General features: G+C 42.0%; 1 protein-coding gene across 1 annotated transcript in view; it reads left to right on the top strand.

Moving 5' to 3' along the window:
• LOC124556836 (myrosinase 1-like) overlaps positions 1-15,834 on the top strand; it is a 260,034-nt gene extending 244,200 nt beyond the window's left edge. The window contains exon 12 of the mRNA XM_047130853.1: positions 15,649-15,834. The gene's annotated coding sequence lies outside the window, so the exon portion shown is untranslated. The remainder of the gene's footprint in view (positions 1-15,648) is intronic.
• Positions 15,835-16,112: the final 278 nt, after the last annotated feature.

The following is a 16,112-nucleotide window of genomic DNA, read 5'->3' as shown; positions in this document are numbered from 1 at the left end:
ACATCACTTCCTTCATACTTCATTGTTGGTACAATACATCACTGCAGGTAACATTCTCGAGGCCCTCACCAAATCAAAACCCTTTCATCAGATTGCTACAGGGTAGAGTGTGAATCATCACTCTAAATCACTCATTTCCAGTAATCCACTGTCCAGTGGCCTCACTCCTTACACCCACTCAAATGTCACTTAGCACTAACTACAGAACTGTGTGGCTTATGAGGAGATGCTCAACCATTGTATCCCATTGTTTTAGCTGCCAGTGCACAGTCATTGTGCTAGATGGATTGTGAATAGAACTTTGGAACTCATAAGTGTTTACTTTAACAGATTTCATGTGGTTTTTTACAATCACCCTCTGAAATGCTCAATGGTCGTGTCCATCAGTACATGAGGTCTGTCTGGTCTTTGCTTAGCTATGGTTATTCGTTCACCTTTCCACTTCACAGTCACGTTACCAGCAATCGACTTGGGCAGCTTTAGAAGGGCTGAAATCCCTCTGATGGGTTGGGCTGGGTTGGATTGTTTAGGAGAAGAGACCAAACGGCAAGGTCATTGGTCTCATCGGATTAGGGAAGGATGGGGAAGGAAGTCAGCCGTGCCCTTTCAAAGGAACCATCCTGGTATTTGCCTGGAGCAATTTAGGGAAATCACAGAAAACCTAAATCAGGATGGCCGGAAGCATGATTGAAGCATCATCCTCCCGAATGCGAGTCCAGTGTGTTAACCACTGTGCCACCTCACTCGGCTACTTCTGATAAATATGTTACTTTGGTGACATCCAATGAGTAGTCCTACAGCTAAGTCACTGAGCTCTGCTGTCACAGCTTCTCTACTGACAGTAAAATACTTCAGGTCTCCTTTTATACTAGCAGGTCAGGTGTCTGATGGTCAATTCCTCATTCGATAGAGATATCTGTATACTTTTGATCAGATGTTTTACAAGGGTTCGCTTCCACCATGACTTCAGCACAGTTCCCAAACTGCCTCCAAGTCAAGGAAACTGCATTATTTCCCATGAACAAAGCAAGGCACAGAATTTCCCATAGAGCTCAGCAGTGCTAAACCTGTGGTTTAGTAGAAGCATCACTAACAATGCACAAGAATTATCCAGATTCCAAGGCAAATTACTTCTTTCTCCCCCTCCCACCATTGTTGACACCCATCCTTATATTCAATACAATAATCTTTAATGGCCCTGATAGCCTCTCCCTTATACACCATGCTGCATCTGCATGGGATCCAATTGATGCCTGCCTAGAGCAGAGCTGAACTATTCCTCTTGGGCACTAAAAGAGCTCTGAACCTGGAGAAAGGTTGAAAAACACTTCTCTCGTAATTTTTTCTCAACACATGACAAAATTTAATTAAATTTCTTCCTGTATAACACAAAAAGTTTTTTCTTCCACAGTCTCCTCACACATTTGAACTTAATGTTGGTTTGTAGTGCAATGTGCACCACATCTGCCCTAGTGAGCAGATGAGATAACCATGCAGGTGGAAGTTTTTCAGGTGCAAAAATGACCTGATCTCCATATGAAGTACCCCACCACATTGATCAAGATAGTGGCAGCTATCAACAGAGAGCAATCTGAGTACACTACCAAAACAAACAGAATTAATTACCATTTATCATCAATGCTACCCACTCATGATCCATGGAACTTGACATTGGTGGGGTGGCTTGCATGCCTGAATGATACAGATAGCCATACCACAGGTGCAATGACAACGGACGGGTACCTATTGAGAGGTCAGACAAATGTGTGCTTCCTGATGTCTTTTCAGTAGTTGCAGGGGTAACAATCTGGACCATTGACTGATCTGGCCTTGTAACATCAACCAAAATGACCTTGCTGTGCTGGCACTGTGAAGAGCTGAAAGAAAGGGGAAACTTCAGCCATAATTTTTCCTGAGGGTGTGAAGCTCTACTGTATGGTTACATGATGATGGCATACTCTTGGGTAAAATATTGTGGAGGTAAAATAGTCCCCCACTCATATCTCAAGGTGGGACTCCTCAAGAGGATGTCATTGTCAGGAGAAAGAAAACTGGTGTTCCACAGACTGGAGTGTGGAATGATCCCTTAATTGGACAGTTAGGTTGGAAAATTTTAGAAGAGCAGTAGATAGGTTAACGTCAGATATAGTGAGAATTAGGGATGTTTTGCGGCAGGAGGGACTTAACTTGTGGTCAGGTGAATAAAGGTTTATACATACAAAATCAAATATGGGTAATGCAGGTGTAGGCTTAATAACAAATAAGAAAATAGGAATGAGGGTACGCTACTATGAACACCATAGAGAATGAATTATTATAGCCAAGATAGACACAAAGCCCACCCCCACTGCAGTAGTAAAAGTTTATATGCCAACTAGCTCTGCAGACGATGAAGAGATTGAAGAAATGTACAATGAGATAAAAGAAATTATTCATATAGTTATGAGAGATGAAAATTTAATAGTGATGGGGACTGGAATTTAATAGTAAGAAAAGGTTAAAGTACTATAAAAAAGATTGTATATGTGGAAGTGCTCTAGAGACACTAGAAGGTTTCAGACTGATTATATAATGGTGAGACAGAGATTTCATAACCAAATTTTAAACTGAAAGGTATTTCCAGGGGCAGATGTGAAATCTGACCACAATTTATTTGTTATGAACTGTACATTAAAACTGAATAAATTGCGAAAAGTTAGAAATTAAGGACATGGGACCTGGATAAACTGAAAGAATCAGAGGTTGTTGAGAGTTTCAGATGGAGTATTAAAGAATGATTGATGAGAACAGGGGAAAGAGATACAGCAGAAGAAGAATGGGAAGCTTGAAAAGATGAAATAGTGATGGCAGCAGAGGATCAAATAGGTAAAAAGGAGAGAACTTGTAGAGATAAATGAGTAACACAAGAGATATTGAATTTAGTTGATGAAAGGAGAAAATATAGAAATGCAGTATATGAAGCAGGTGAAAGAGAATACAAATGTTTGAAAAATGAGATTGACAGGAAGTTCAAAACAGCTAGGTAGAAATGGCTAGGGGAAAAGTGCTAAAGATTTAGAAGCATATATCACTAGGGAACACACAGATACAGCAAACTGAAAAATTAAAGAGGTCTTTGGAGAAAAGAGAACTATCTGTATGAATATCAAGAACTCAGAAGCAAACCAGTCTGCAGCAAAGAAGGGAAAGCTGAAAGGTGGAAGGAGTACATATAGGGTCTGTACAAGGAAGAAATACTTGAGGACAGTATTATAGAAATGGAAGATGACATAAATGAAGATGAGATGAAAGATAGGATACTGCAAGAATAATTTGATAGAGCACAGAAAGACCAAGGTTGAAACAAGTTCCTGGGAGTAGGTGCGATTCCTTTGGAACTGCTGATAGTCTCGGGAGAGCCAGCCATGCTAGCCAGCTGCAGGCAGCACTGACTTCGGTTGCACAGCTTGAGGCTGTTGCCAATGGGCACCACTGTGGGGAGCCGGACTTGGGTATCACAGGGATGTCAACCTCATCCCGTCTGTCCCCAGATCAGTCTGCCGCTGTGGTTGCCCCTGTTGCTGCCTGCAGTGGGGCTGAGCCCTCGCCTGTGGTTGATTGGGAGGTCATTCCAAGGCATGGCAGGCAGCGAAAGACATCCCCAGAGGCTGATCAGAAAGCCTCCCCGGTGCGTCTGACAAACAGGTTTCAGGTACTGTCTCTGGCTGAGCCAGATGCAGCTGCCTGCCCTGTTTCAGAGGATGATTCTCAGCCTTCAAGGTCCGGGGAATCACAGAGGGTGGGCTTATTGGTAGTTGGGAACTCCAATGTTAGGCTCGTAATGGGGCCCCTTGGGGATATGGCGCCTAAGGAGGGGAAGAAATCCAGTGTGCACTCCGTGTGCATTCCGGGTGGAGTCATTCCTGATGTGGAAAGGGTCCTTCCGGATGCCATGAAGAGCACAGGGTGCAGCCAGTTGCAGGTGGTGGCACATGTCGGCACTAATGATGTGTGTCTCTTTGGCTCTGAGGAAATTCTCTCTGGATTCCAGCGGCTATCTGATTTGGTGAAGGCTGCCGGTCTTGCTTACAAGATGAAGGCAGAGCTCATCATCTGCAGCATCGTTGACAGAACCGACTCCAGACCTTTGGTGCAGAGCTGGCTGGAGGGTCTGAATTAGAGGCTCAGACGGTTTTGCGACCGTGTTGGCTGCAGATTCCTTGACTTGCGCCATAGGGTGGTGGGGTTTCGGGTTCCGCTGAATAGGTCAGGAGTTCACTACACTCAGCTGGCGGCTACACAGGTAACGGAGGCTGTGTGGCGTGGACTGGGCGGTTTTTTAGGTTAGAGGGCCTCGGGAAAGTATGGTGTGAGCTGCAATCTCAAAGGCTGTATGGCAAATACAGGACGTGCTTGGATCAAGGAACAGTCAGAACTGTAGTTATAATTGTTGTAGTTGTGCTGGGGAAGTCCCTGAGCTTCAAGTGCTAATAGAAAGCACAGAAGCTGAAATCGTTATAGGTACAGAAAGCTGGCTAAAGCCTGAAATAAGTTCTGCAGAAATTTTTACGAAGTCTCAGACAGTGTTCAGGAAAGATAGATTAGGCAGAATTGGTAGCGGAGTGTTTGTGTCTGTCAGTAGTGGTTTATCTTGTAGTGAAGTTGAAGCAGATACTCCGTGGAAATTGGTGTGGGTGGAGGTTATACTTAACAGCCGAACTAAGTTAATAATTGGCTCCTTCTACCGACCCCCAGACTTTGATAATATAGTTGCTGAACAGTTCAGAGAAAATTTGAGTCTCGTAACAAATAAATACCCCACTTATACGGTTATAGATGGTGGGGACTTCAACCTTCCCTCGATATGTTGACAAAAATACTTGTTCAAAACCGGTGGTAGGCGGAAAACATGATCCGAGATTGTCCTAAATGCTTTCTCCGAAAATTATTTCGAGCAGTTAGCCCACGAACCCACGCGAATTGTAAGTGGTTGCGAAAACACACTTGACCTCTTAGCCACAAACAATCCAGAGCTAATAGAGAGCATCATGACTGATACAGGGATTAGTGATCACAAGGACTTTGTAGATAGGCTCAATACCGTTTCTTCCAAATCCACCAGAAACAAACGCAAAATAATTTTATTTAAAAAAGCGGATAAAGTGTCACTAGAAGCCTTCCTAAGAGACAATCTCCATTCCTTCCAAAATGACTGTGCAAATGTAGACGAGATGTGGCTCAAATTCAAAGATATAGTAGCAACAGCAATTGAGAGATTCATACCTCATAAGTTGGTAAGAGATGGAACTGATCCCCCATGGTACACAAAACAGGTCCGAACGCTGTTGCAGAGGCAACGGAAAAAGCATGTGAAGTTCAGAAGAACGCGAAATCCCGACGATTTGCAAAAATTTACAGACGCACGGAATTTGGCACGGACTTCAATGCGAGATGCCTTTAATAGGTTCCCCAACGAAACATTGTCTCGAAATTTGGCAGGAAATCCGAAGAAATTCTGGTCGTATGTAAAGTACACAAGCTGCAAGACACAGTCAATACCTTCGCTGCGCAGTGCCGATGGTACTATTACCGACGATTGTGCCGCTAAAGCGGAGTTATTGAAAGCAATTTTTCCGAAATTCCTTCACCAGGGAAGACGAATGGAATATTCCAGAATTTGAAACACGAACAGCTGCTAGCATGAGTTTCTTAGAAGTTGATACTTAGGGGTTGCGAAGCAACTCAAATCGCTTGATATGGGCAAATCTTCAGGTCCAGATTGTACACCGATTAGGTTCCTTTCAGATTACGCTGATACAATAGCTCCCTAATTAGCAATCATATACAACTGCTCGCTCACCGATAGATCTGTACCTACAGATTGGAAAATTGCGCAGGTCGCACCAGTGTTTAAGAAGGGTAGTAGGAGTAAACCATCGAACTAGAGACCTATATCATTGACGTCGGTTTGCAGTAGGGTTTTGGAGCATATACTGTATTCAAACATTATGAATCACCTCGAAGGGAACGATCTATTGATACGTAATCAGCATGGTTTCAGAAAGCATTGTTCTTGTGCAACACTATCGACAGGGGATCTCAGGTTGATTCCGTAATTCTAGATTTCTGGAAAGCTTTTGACACCGTTCCTCACAAGTGACTTCTAACCAAGCTGCGGGCCTATGGGGTATCGTCTCAGTTGTGCGACTAGATTCGTGATTTCCTGTCAGGAAGGTCGCAGTTTGTAGTAACAGACGGCAAATCAATGAGTAAAACTGAAGTGATATCAGGTGTTCCCCAGGGAAGCGTCCTGGGACTCTGCTGTTCCTGATCTATATAAATGACCTGGGTGACAATCTGAGCAGTTCTCTTAGGTTGTTTGCAGATGATGCTGTAATTTACGCTCTAGTAAGGTCATCCGAAGGCCAGTATCAGTTGCAAAACGATTTAGAAAAGATTGCTGTATGGTGTGGCAGGTGGCAGTGGACGCTAAATAACGAAAAGTGTGAGGTGATCCACATGAGTTTCAAAAGAAATCCGTTGGAATTCGATTACTCGATAAATAGTTCAATTCTCAAGGCTGTCAGTTCAACTAAGTACCTGGGTGTTAAAATTACGAACAACTTCAGTTGGAAAGACCACATAGATAATATTGTGGGGAAGGCGAGCCAAAGGTTGCGTTTCATTGGCAGGACACTTAAGAAGATGCAACAAGTCAACTAAAGAGACAGCTTACACTACACTCGTTCGTCCTCTGTTAGAATATTGCTGCGCGGTGTGGGATCCTTACCAGGTGGGATTGACAGAGGACATCGAAAGGGCGCAAAAAGGGTCAGCTCGTTTTGTATTATCACGTAATAGGGGAGAGAGTGTGGTAGATATGATACGCGAGTTGGGATGGAAGTCATTAAAGCAAAGACGTTTTTCGTCGCGGCGAGATCTATTTACGAAATTTCAGTCACCAACTTTCTCTTCCGAATGCGAAAATATTTTGTTAAGCCCAACCTACATAGGTAGGAATGATCATCAAAATAAAATAAGAGAAATCAGAGCTCGAACAGAAAGGTTTAGGTGTTCGTTTTTCCTGCGCGCTGTTCGGGAGTGGAATGGTAGGGAGATAGTATGATTGTGGTTCGATGAACCCTCTGCCAAGCACTTAAATGTGAATTACAGAGTAATCATGTAGATGTAGATGTAGAAGAATTCCATCTGGAGAGCTAGATGCATAAAACAGGCAAAATAGACTCAGACTTCAAGAAGAATATAGTAATTCAAATTCCAAAAAAGGCAGGTGCTGACAGGTATGAATATTACCGAAATATTAGTTTATTAAATCATGGATGCAAATTTTTAACACAAATTCTTTACAAAAGATCCTGAGAAATGAAGGAACACATGAGGTAATACTGACCATATGACTTATTTTAGAAGATAGGTTCAGGAAAGGTAAAACCTGCATTTATAGCATTTGTAGACTTAGAGGAAGCTTTTGACAATGTCGACTGGAATACTTTCTTTGAAATTCTGAGGGTGTCAGGGGTAAAATACAGGGAGTGAAAGACTATTTGCAGCTTGTACAAAAACTAGATGGCAGTTAGAGAGTTGAGGGGCATGAAAGGAAAGCAGTGGTTGAGAAGGGAGTGAGACAGGGTTGTAGCCTATCCCCAATGTTATTCGGTCTGTACACTAAGCAAGCAGTAAAGAAAAGAAAAGAAAAATCTTGGGTAGAAATTAAAGTCCAGGGAGAAGAAGTACAAACTTTGGGGTTTTCCAGAACGGAATGGACACAGTCTTGAAAGGAGGATATAACGTGAACATCAACAAAAGCAAAACAAGGATAATGGAACATAGTTGAATTAAATCAGGTGATGCTGAGAATATCAGCTTAGGAGATGGGATACTTAAAATAATAGATGATTTTTGCTGTTTGGGCAGCAAAATAACTGATTAAGGCTGAAGTAGAAAGGATACGAAACACAGAGTGGCAATGGCAAGAAAAGTGTTTTTGAAGAAGAGAAATTTTTAACAGCATGAATAGATTTAACTCTCTGAAAAAGTCTTTTCTAAAATTATTTGTATGGAAATGAAACATGGTCAATAAACAGCTTAACAAGAAGAGAATAGAAGCATCTGAAGTGTGGCACTACAGAAAAATGCTGAAGATCAGATGGGTAGATCATGCAACTAATGAGGAAGTACTGAATAGAATTGAAGAGCAAAGAAATGTTGCCACAACCTGACTAGAAGGACACTGTTGGTAGGACACATTCTGAGACTTCAAAGGATCACCAATTTAGTACTAAATGGAAGTGTGGGGGGTAAAAATCATAAAGGGCAACCAAGAAATAAATACAGTAAGTAGATTCAGAAGGATGCAGGTTGCAGTAGTTACTCAGAGATGAAGAGGCTTGCATGGGATAGAGTAGCATGGAGAGCTGCATAAAACCAGTCTTCAGTCTGTTCCACAGATTCTAAGAGAACTTGTCCTGATATATGAGTAAGTAATCAAAATATTTAGGCGTATTTCAGTTTGCAAAATACTAAAAAACTTGACACAAATTTTTATATTCATTATAGGCAATGGCAGCCAAGCAATGACAAAAGCATTAATAGTTTACCGTTAGCACTGGATGAACTGCATTAGTATTGCACTGATCTATAACAAATAATAATAATGAAAATAATCAAATAAACTGGGCATTTCAGTAACATTAAATGTACAATATAATTGTTGTTCCTAGTGCCATAGAGCTCAGTTGGAAGTTAGGCAGCCATTGTACTGTTACTAGAAAAAATACATCCACAGAGTACAATGGATTTCTTTTAGGTTATGTTTTTCTTCAAAACTGAATTATGTTTGGTAGTGCAATAAACATTTTCATGGCCACCACTGGGAAGCTATCCTAGATGTTGTGATGGTGAATTTTGTGCTACTTGCTTTATATGATATGGTTCAGCTCCACATGAATGGAGCAGTTAAATACATATTGGCTGTAAACAATTATACCTCAAGATTTAGCAAAAGTAAGTCTGCATTGGCCCCTTTTTTGTTATAAGTAATTATCATCAGCACTTTCTTCTGTTGCAACAGCATATTCCTGCAACCAGTAGATGGGGCCCTTAACAGCAGTGTGTAGTTGATGTGGCCATGAAATAAGCCTCAGAGGACTGTTAGTAGTTACTCTTCTGTTATAATGCCTGTTAGTTTCCTCAGGAAGTGGACAAATATACACTGATATGGTTATAAGTTAATTTACTAACAATGAAAAATGCAGAATTATAACAGTTTCAGCATTGCCCAGTGCTCCAGTTTCCAGTGTCACAGAGGCTACCTGTAATTATCTGTGGTTTCTTTTTCATTTGTCATCATCTTATTTTCTCTAAATTACTAGTTGACCTCACTGAACAGAACACCTGCTTGTGTTTGTTACTCTTCCTACTAGCAAACAATGTTGTGTATCTACAAACTGTAGAATGTGCCCATTTGAGTTTAAATCACTAACACAAATTAGAAACAACAGGGGCCCTATTATGGATCCATGTGTCAAACCATACAGCAACTTCTCTTCACATGAGACTGCTCTTTGGACCTAAACTACTTGATGTCTGTCTGCTTACCCACAAGATTCATCCTGACCAACACACCACACAAAGGAAAGTATCCATTGTTTCCCCCTTCATTGAAAAACAAATGTTTGAATCAACAGAATTAAGAGGCTGCAGAAAGATATACAGCCAGCCAGAGTGGCCGTGCGGTTCTAGGCGCTACAGTCTGGTCGCAGGTTCGAATGCTGCCTCGGGCATGGATGTGTGTGATGTCCTTAGGTTAGTTAGGTTTAATTAGTTCTAAGTTCTAGGCGACGGATGACCTCAGAAGTTAAGTCACATAGTGCTCAGAGCTATTTTCAAAGATATACAAGTTCTCATGCCCTGATTCCAGACATTTGGTGTCATCCATGTACCAACAGAAGTGAGAAGATTTTAATCCAGCTTACTTCAGTTCTCTTGCCTGAATATCCCATACAAAAATGTTATTGACAATTGGGGACAACATACTACCCATGGCCACACATTTAGTCAGTTCAAAGAACTGGTCTTTAAATAAAAGCAAACATTTGGAGGTTAAGATATGTTGAAAACATTTTGACAAATGTGACCAAATTTAACTCTAATTATTTGCATCAATTTGCTCAGCTGAAAGCAAATAAAGAGGGTAATCATTCTAAAGTTCATGACTCTATCAGAATGATTTAGATACAACTGCTGCAATCAGTCTATAAATCATACATAAAGCTAAATATGCATACATATTCTGCAAATCAATGTGAAGTGCTCAGGATGGTGCCACATGGTACCAACACGTTACTACTGCTGAAAGACTGAAGTTGACAATCAAAACTGAGATCAGAATTAATCTTGAATTCTGAGGTAGAGTGGGCATTATTGTGAAACTTTTTGGTAAAGTAACAGTTTTTCAGAATGTTCATAGTAGTTCACACTCCACAGCAAAGTGAGAGATTCATTCGGGAAACAAACATGAGACTGGGGCATAGCCGGTTCTTTTTTATTTTATTTCTTTTATGAGTGTGATTCTGGGAAGCTATGTTGGAAAGAATTTGTGAAGCCAGAATAGTAAGAGAGATGTGCAAGCAGAATTTAAACTGCAATGTTGAGTCATGAGTTCCACCTAAATGCTTCATTCAGCAAGAGCATTGCCTGTGAATGGCAAGCGTTTGGGTTTATGTTTCAGTCTATGTAGAGGTTTATTATGTCATGGACCGTCAGATTTTAGATGCTTCTTATGCTCTACCAAGAGTGAGATAAGAAAACTCAACAGTTTGTTCATCTCAGTACTTTTTTGTCTTGGAAAAAGTTCTGGTTAACAACTGATTATATCATTATACATATTTGAGTATTACAGTTATGTTAAAATGATTACACATCTACATCTACATCTACATTTATACTCCGCAAGCCACCCAACGGTGTGTGGCGGAGGGCACTTTACATGCCACTGTCATTACCTCCCTTTCCTGTTCCAGTCGCGTATGGTTCGCGGGAAGAATGACTGTCTGAAAGCCTCCGTGCACGCTCTAATCTCTCTAATTTTACATTCGTGATCTCCTCGGGAGGTATAAGTAGGGGGAAGCAATATATTCAGTACCTCATCCAGAAACGCACCCTCTCGAAACCTGGCGAGCAAGCGACACCGCGATGCAGAGCGCCTCTCTTGCAGAGTCTGCCACTTGAGTTTGTTAAACATCTCGGTAACCCTATCACGGTTACCAAATAACCCTGTGACGAAATGCGCCGCTCTTCTTTGGATCTTTTCTACCTCCTCTGTCAAGCCGACCTGGTACAGATCCCACACTGATGAGCAATACTCAAGTATAGGTCGAACGAGTGTTTTGTAAACCACCTCCTTTGTTGATGGACTACATTTTCTAAGGACTCTCCCAATGAATCTCAACCTGGTACCCGCCTTACCAACAATTAATTTTATATGATCATTCCACTTCAAATCGTTCCGCACGCATACTCCCAGATATTTTACAGAAGTAACTGCTACCAGTGTTTGTTCCGCTATCATATAATCATACAATAAAGGATCCGTCTTTCTATGTATTCGGAATACATTACATTTGTCTATTTTAAGGGTCAGTTGCCACTCCCTGCACCAAGTGCCTATCCGCTGCAGATCTTCCTGCATTTCGTTACAATTTTCTAATGCTGCAACTTCTCTGTATACTACAGCATCATGTGTGAAAAGCCGCATGGGACTTCCGACACTATCTGCTAGGTCATTTATATATATTGTGAAAAGCAATGGTCTCATAACACTCCCCTGTGGCACGCCAGAGGTTACTTTAACGTCTGGAGACGTCTCTCCATTGATAACAACATGCTGTGTTCTGTTTGCTAAAAACTCTTCAATCCAGCCACACAGCTGGTCTGATATTCCGTAGGCTCTTACTTTGTTTATCAGGTGACAGTGCGGAACTGTATCGAACGCCTTCCGGAAGTCAAGAAAAATAGCATCTACCTGGGAGCCTGTATCTAATATTTTCTGGGTCTCATGAACAAATAATGCGAGTTGGGTCTCAGACGATCGCTGTTTCCGGAATCCATGTTGATTCCTACATAGTAGATTCTGGGTTTCCAAAAACGACATGATACTTGAGCAAAAAACATGTTCTAAAATTCTACAACAGATCGACGTCAGAGATATAGGTCTATAGTTTTGCGCATCTGCTCGACGACCCTTCTTGAAGACTGGGACTACCTGTAGTCTTTTCCAATCATTTGGAACCTTCCGTTCCTCTAGAGACTTGCGGTACACGGTTGTTAGAAGGGGGGCAAGTTCTTTCGCGTACTCTGTGTAGAATCGAATTGGTATCCCGTCAGGTCCAGTGGACTTTCCTCTGTTGAGTGATTCCAGTTGCTTTTCTATTCCTTTGACACTTATTTCGATGTCAGCCATTTTTTCGATTGTGCGAGGATTTAGAGAAGGGACTGCAGTGCGGTCTTCCTCTGTGAAACAGCTTTGGAAAAAGGTGTTTAGTATTTCAGCTTTACGCGTTTCATCCTCTGTTTCAATGGCATCATCATCCCGGAGTGTCTGGATATGCTGTTTCGGGCCACTTACTGATTTAACGTAAGACCAGAACTTCCTAGGATTTTCTGTCAGGTCGGTAAATAGAATTTTACTTTCGAATTCACTGAACGCTTCAGGCATAGCCCTCCTTACGCTAACTTTGACATCGTTTAGCTTCTGTTTGTCTGAGAGGTTTTGGCTGCGTTTAAACTTGGAGTGAAGTTCTCTTTGCTTTCGCAGTAGTTTCCTAACTTTGTTGTTGTACCACGGTGGGTTTTTCCCGTCCCTCACAGTTTTACTCGGCACGTACCTGTCTAAAACGCATTTTACGATTGCCTTGAACTTTTTCCATAAACACTCAACATTGTCAGTGTCGGAACAGAAATTTTCGTTTTGATCTGTTAGGTAGTCTGAAATCTGCCTTCTATTACTCTTGCTAAACAGATAAACCTCCCTCCCTTTTTTTATATTCCTACTAACTTCCATATTCAGGGATGCTGCAACGGCCTTATGATCACTGATTCCCTGTTCTGTACATACAGAGTCGAATATTTCGGGTCTGCTTGTTATCAGTCGGTCCAAGATGTTATCTCCACGAGTCGGTTCTCTGTTTAATTGCTCGAGGTAATTTTCGGATAGTGCACTCAGTATAATGTCACTCGATGCTCTGTCCCTACCAACCGTCCTAAACATCTGAGTGTCCCAGTCTATATCTGGTAAATTGAAATCTCCACCTAAGACTATAACATGCTGAGAAAATTTATGTGAAATGTATTCCAAATTTTCTCTCAGTTGTTCTGCCACTAATGCTGCTGAGTCGGGAGGTCGGTAAAAGGAGCCAATTATTAGCCTAGCTCGGTTGTTGAGTGTAATCTCAACCCATAATAATTCACAGGAACTATCCACTTCTACCTCACTACAGGATAAGCTACTACTAACAGCGGCGAACACTCCACCACCGGTTGCATGCAATCTATCCTTTCTAAACACCGTCTGTACCTTTGTAAAAATTTTGGCAGAATTTATCTCTGGCTTCAGCCAGCTTTCTGTACCTATAACGATTTCAGCTTCGGTGCTTTCTATCAGCGCTTGATGTTCCGGTACTTTACCAACGCAGCTTCGACAGTTTACAATTACAATACCAATTGCTGCTTGGTCCCAGCATGTCCTGACTTTGCCCCGCGCCCATTGAGGCTGTTGCCCTTTCTGTACTTGCCCAAGGCCATCTTACCTAAAAAACCGCCCAGCCCACGCCACACAACCCCTGCTACCCGTGTAGCCGCTTGTTGCGTGTAGTGGACTCCTGACCTATCCAGCGGAACCCGAAACCCCACCATCTTATGGCGCAAGTCGAGGAATCTGCAGCCCACATGGTCGCAGAACCGTCTCAGCCTCTGATTCAGACCCTCCACTCGGCTCTGTACCAAAGGTCCGCAGTCAGTCCTGTCGATGATGCAGCAGATGATGAGCTCTGCTTTCATCCCACTAGCGAGACTGGCAGTCTTCACCAAATCAGATAACGGCCAGAAGCCAGAGAGGATTTCCTCGGATCCATAGCGACACACATCATTGGTGCTGACATGAGCGACCACCTGCAGATGGGTGCACCCTGTACCCTTCATGGCATCCAGAAGGACCCTTTCCACATCTGGAATGACTCCCCCCGGTATGCACACGGAGTGCACATTGGTTTTCTTCCCTTCTCTTGCTGCCATATCCCTAAGGGGCCCCATTACGCGCCTGACGTTGGAGCTCCCAACTACCAGTAAGCCCACCCTCTGCGACCGCCCAGATCTTGCAGACTGAGGGGCAACCTCTGGAACAGGACAAGCAGCCATGTCAGGCCGAAGATCAGTATCAGCCTGAGACAGAGCCTGAAACCGGTTCATCAGACAAACTGGAGAGGCCTTCCGTTCAGCCCTCTGGAATGTCTTTCGCCCCCTGCCACACCTTGAGATGACCTCCCACTCTACCACAGGTGAGGGATCAGCCTCAATGCGGGCAGTATCTCGGGCAACCACAGTCGTAGTCCAATCGGGGGATGTGTGGGACGAGCTGGCCGACCCCGACAAACCCCCATCCGGAACCCCACAGTGATGCCCATTGGCAACAGCCTCAAGCTGTGTGACCGAAGCCAACACTGCCTGAAGCTGAGAACGAAGGGATGCCAACTCAGCCTGCATCCGAACACAGCAGTTGCAGTCCCTATCCATGCTAAAAACTGTTGTGCAAAGAACGTCTGAACTAATCTACAGAGAGCTCAAACAAATCGACACAAAATTTAAACGGTTATTAAAATACAAGATTGCCTAGTAAATGCAGTAATGCTGCTACTTGCGCACTGCTGACACACTGCTTGGCGGCGGAAGGAGACTACGCGATTTTACACTATTCAGGTACTAAAACGCGATGCTACAGCCCTCAAATACTATAATACGCCCGAAATCTATGAATTAAACAATGCAAGTACCAAAAACACGCAAAGAAATTAAGAATTAAACTATGTAACAAATGAGTGAGCTAGGAGTATACGACTTGCTGGTGCAGCTGCTTATCCAACGGCGGCAGGGAGCACACTGACTATGACCAACCCACACTGGCCGTTCAAAACAAAAACAGAAGACAGACGACTACGCGAATTTACACTATTCAGGTACTAAAACACGATGCTACAACTCTCAAATACTATAATACGCCCGAAATTTATGAATTAGACAATGCAAGTACCAAAAACACGCAAAGAAATTAAGAATTAAACTATGTAACAAATGAGTGAGCTAGGAGTATACGACTTGCTGCTGAAGCTGCTTATCCAACGGCAGCAGGGAGGACATAACATTTGAAAATGCACAAATGCTATGGAAAGATTTTTAGAATTATTTTGTTAATGTTGTAGTACTTAATTATGTAAAACTAACTTTTATAAGCAATGTAAGTTGTTTTTTTTCTACAACTTGGAATTGTGCTTCACATCAATACACACATTGACCACTTATAGTCTCTGAATGTTTCAAAACGTTGAAAGCAAGATGTAACTTTATTTTTAAAAAATGTTTCTTATGTATATGTTGCAGGTGTTTATTCTTTTGAGCCCTGTCATTCAACAAAGACCACTCATGGGATGAATGGTGTCCTTTTATGAAGCTATATGTGAAGAACTTTTACTGAATATGTCAAGGAAGTTTTGTTGTTAAAATTTTTAAGAGAAACAGTGAAGAGTGAGAGACTTGAGAAATGTGTGTAATGAACTTTTAATGAAATAAATTTACGTTTTTTCCCCTTTCAATGCGTGAGACCTCCTGTAACTTTTCACACCATTGACTTTTTCTGTAGTATTCAGTAGAATAGTTTTATTTTATAAATTAAACTCCCTCATTTATGTTTTTATTAAACACAGTTTTCTGTGTTAGATATATACTGTACCCCCTTACTTTTTAATTGTATTATATTGTATTTCATACACTGTTTCTTTCATAGATTCATTTAAACTTTATTCTTGAGAATGTGAAATGCATCTGATAAACAATATTACACAATA

Source organism: Schistocerca americana, chromosome X, assembly GCF_021461395.2.
Source record: "Schistocerca americana isolate TAMUIC-IGC-003095 chromosome X, iqSchAmer2.1, whole genome shotgun sequence".
Taxonomy (NCBI): domain Eukaryota; kingdom Metazoa; phylum Arthropoda; class Insecta; order Orthoptera; family Acrididae; genus Schistocerca; species Schistocerca americana.
Note: the sequence above shows the minus strand (reverse complement) of the source record. Positions and strands in the feature narration are given on the sequence as shown.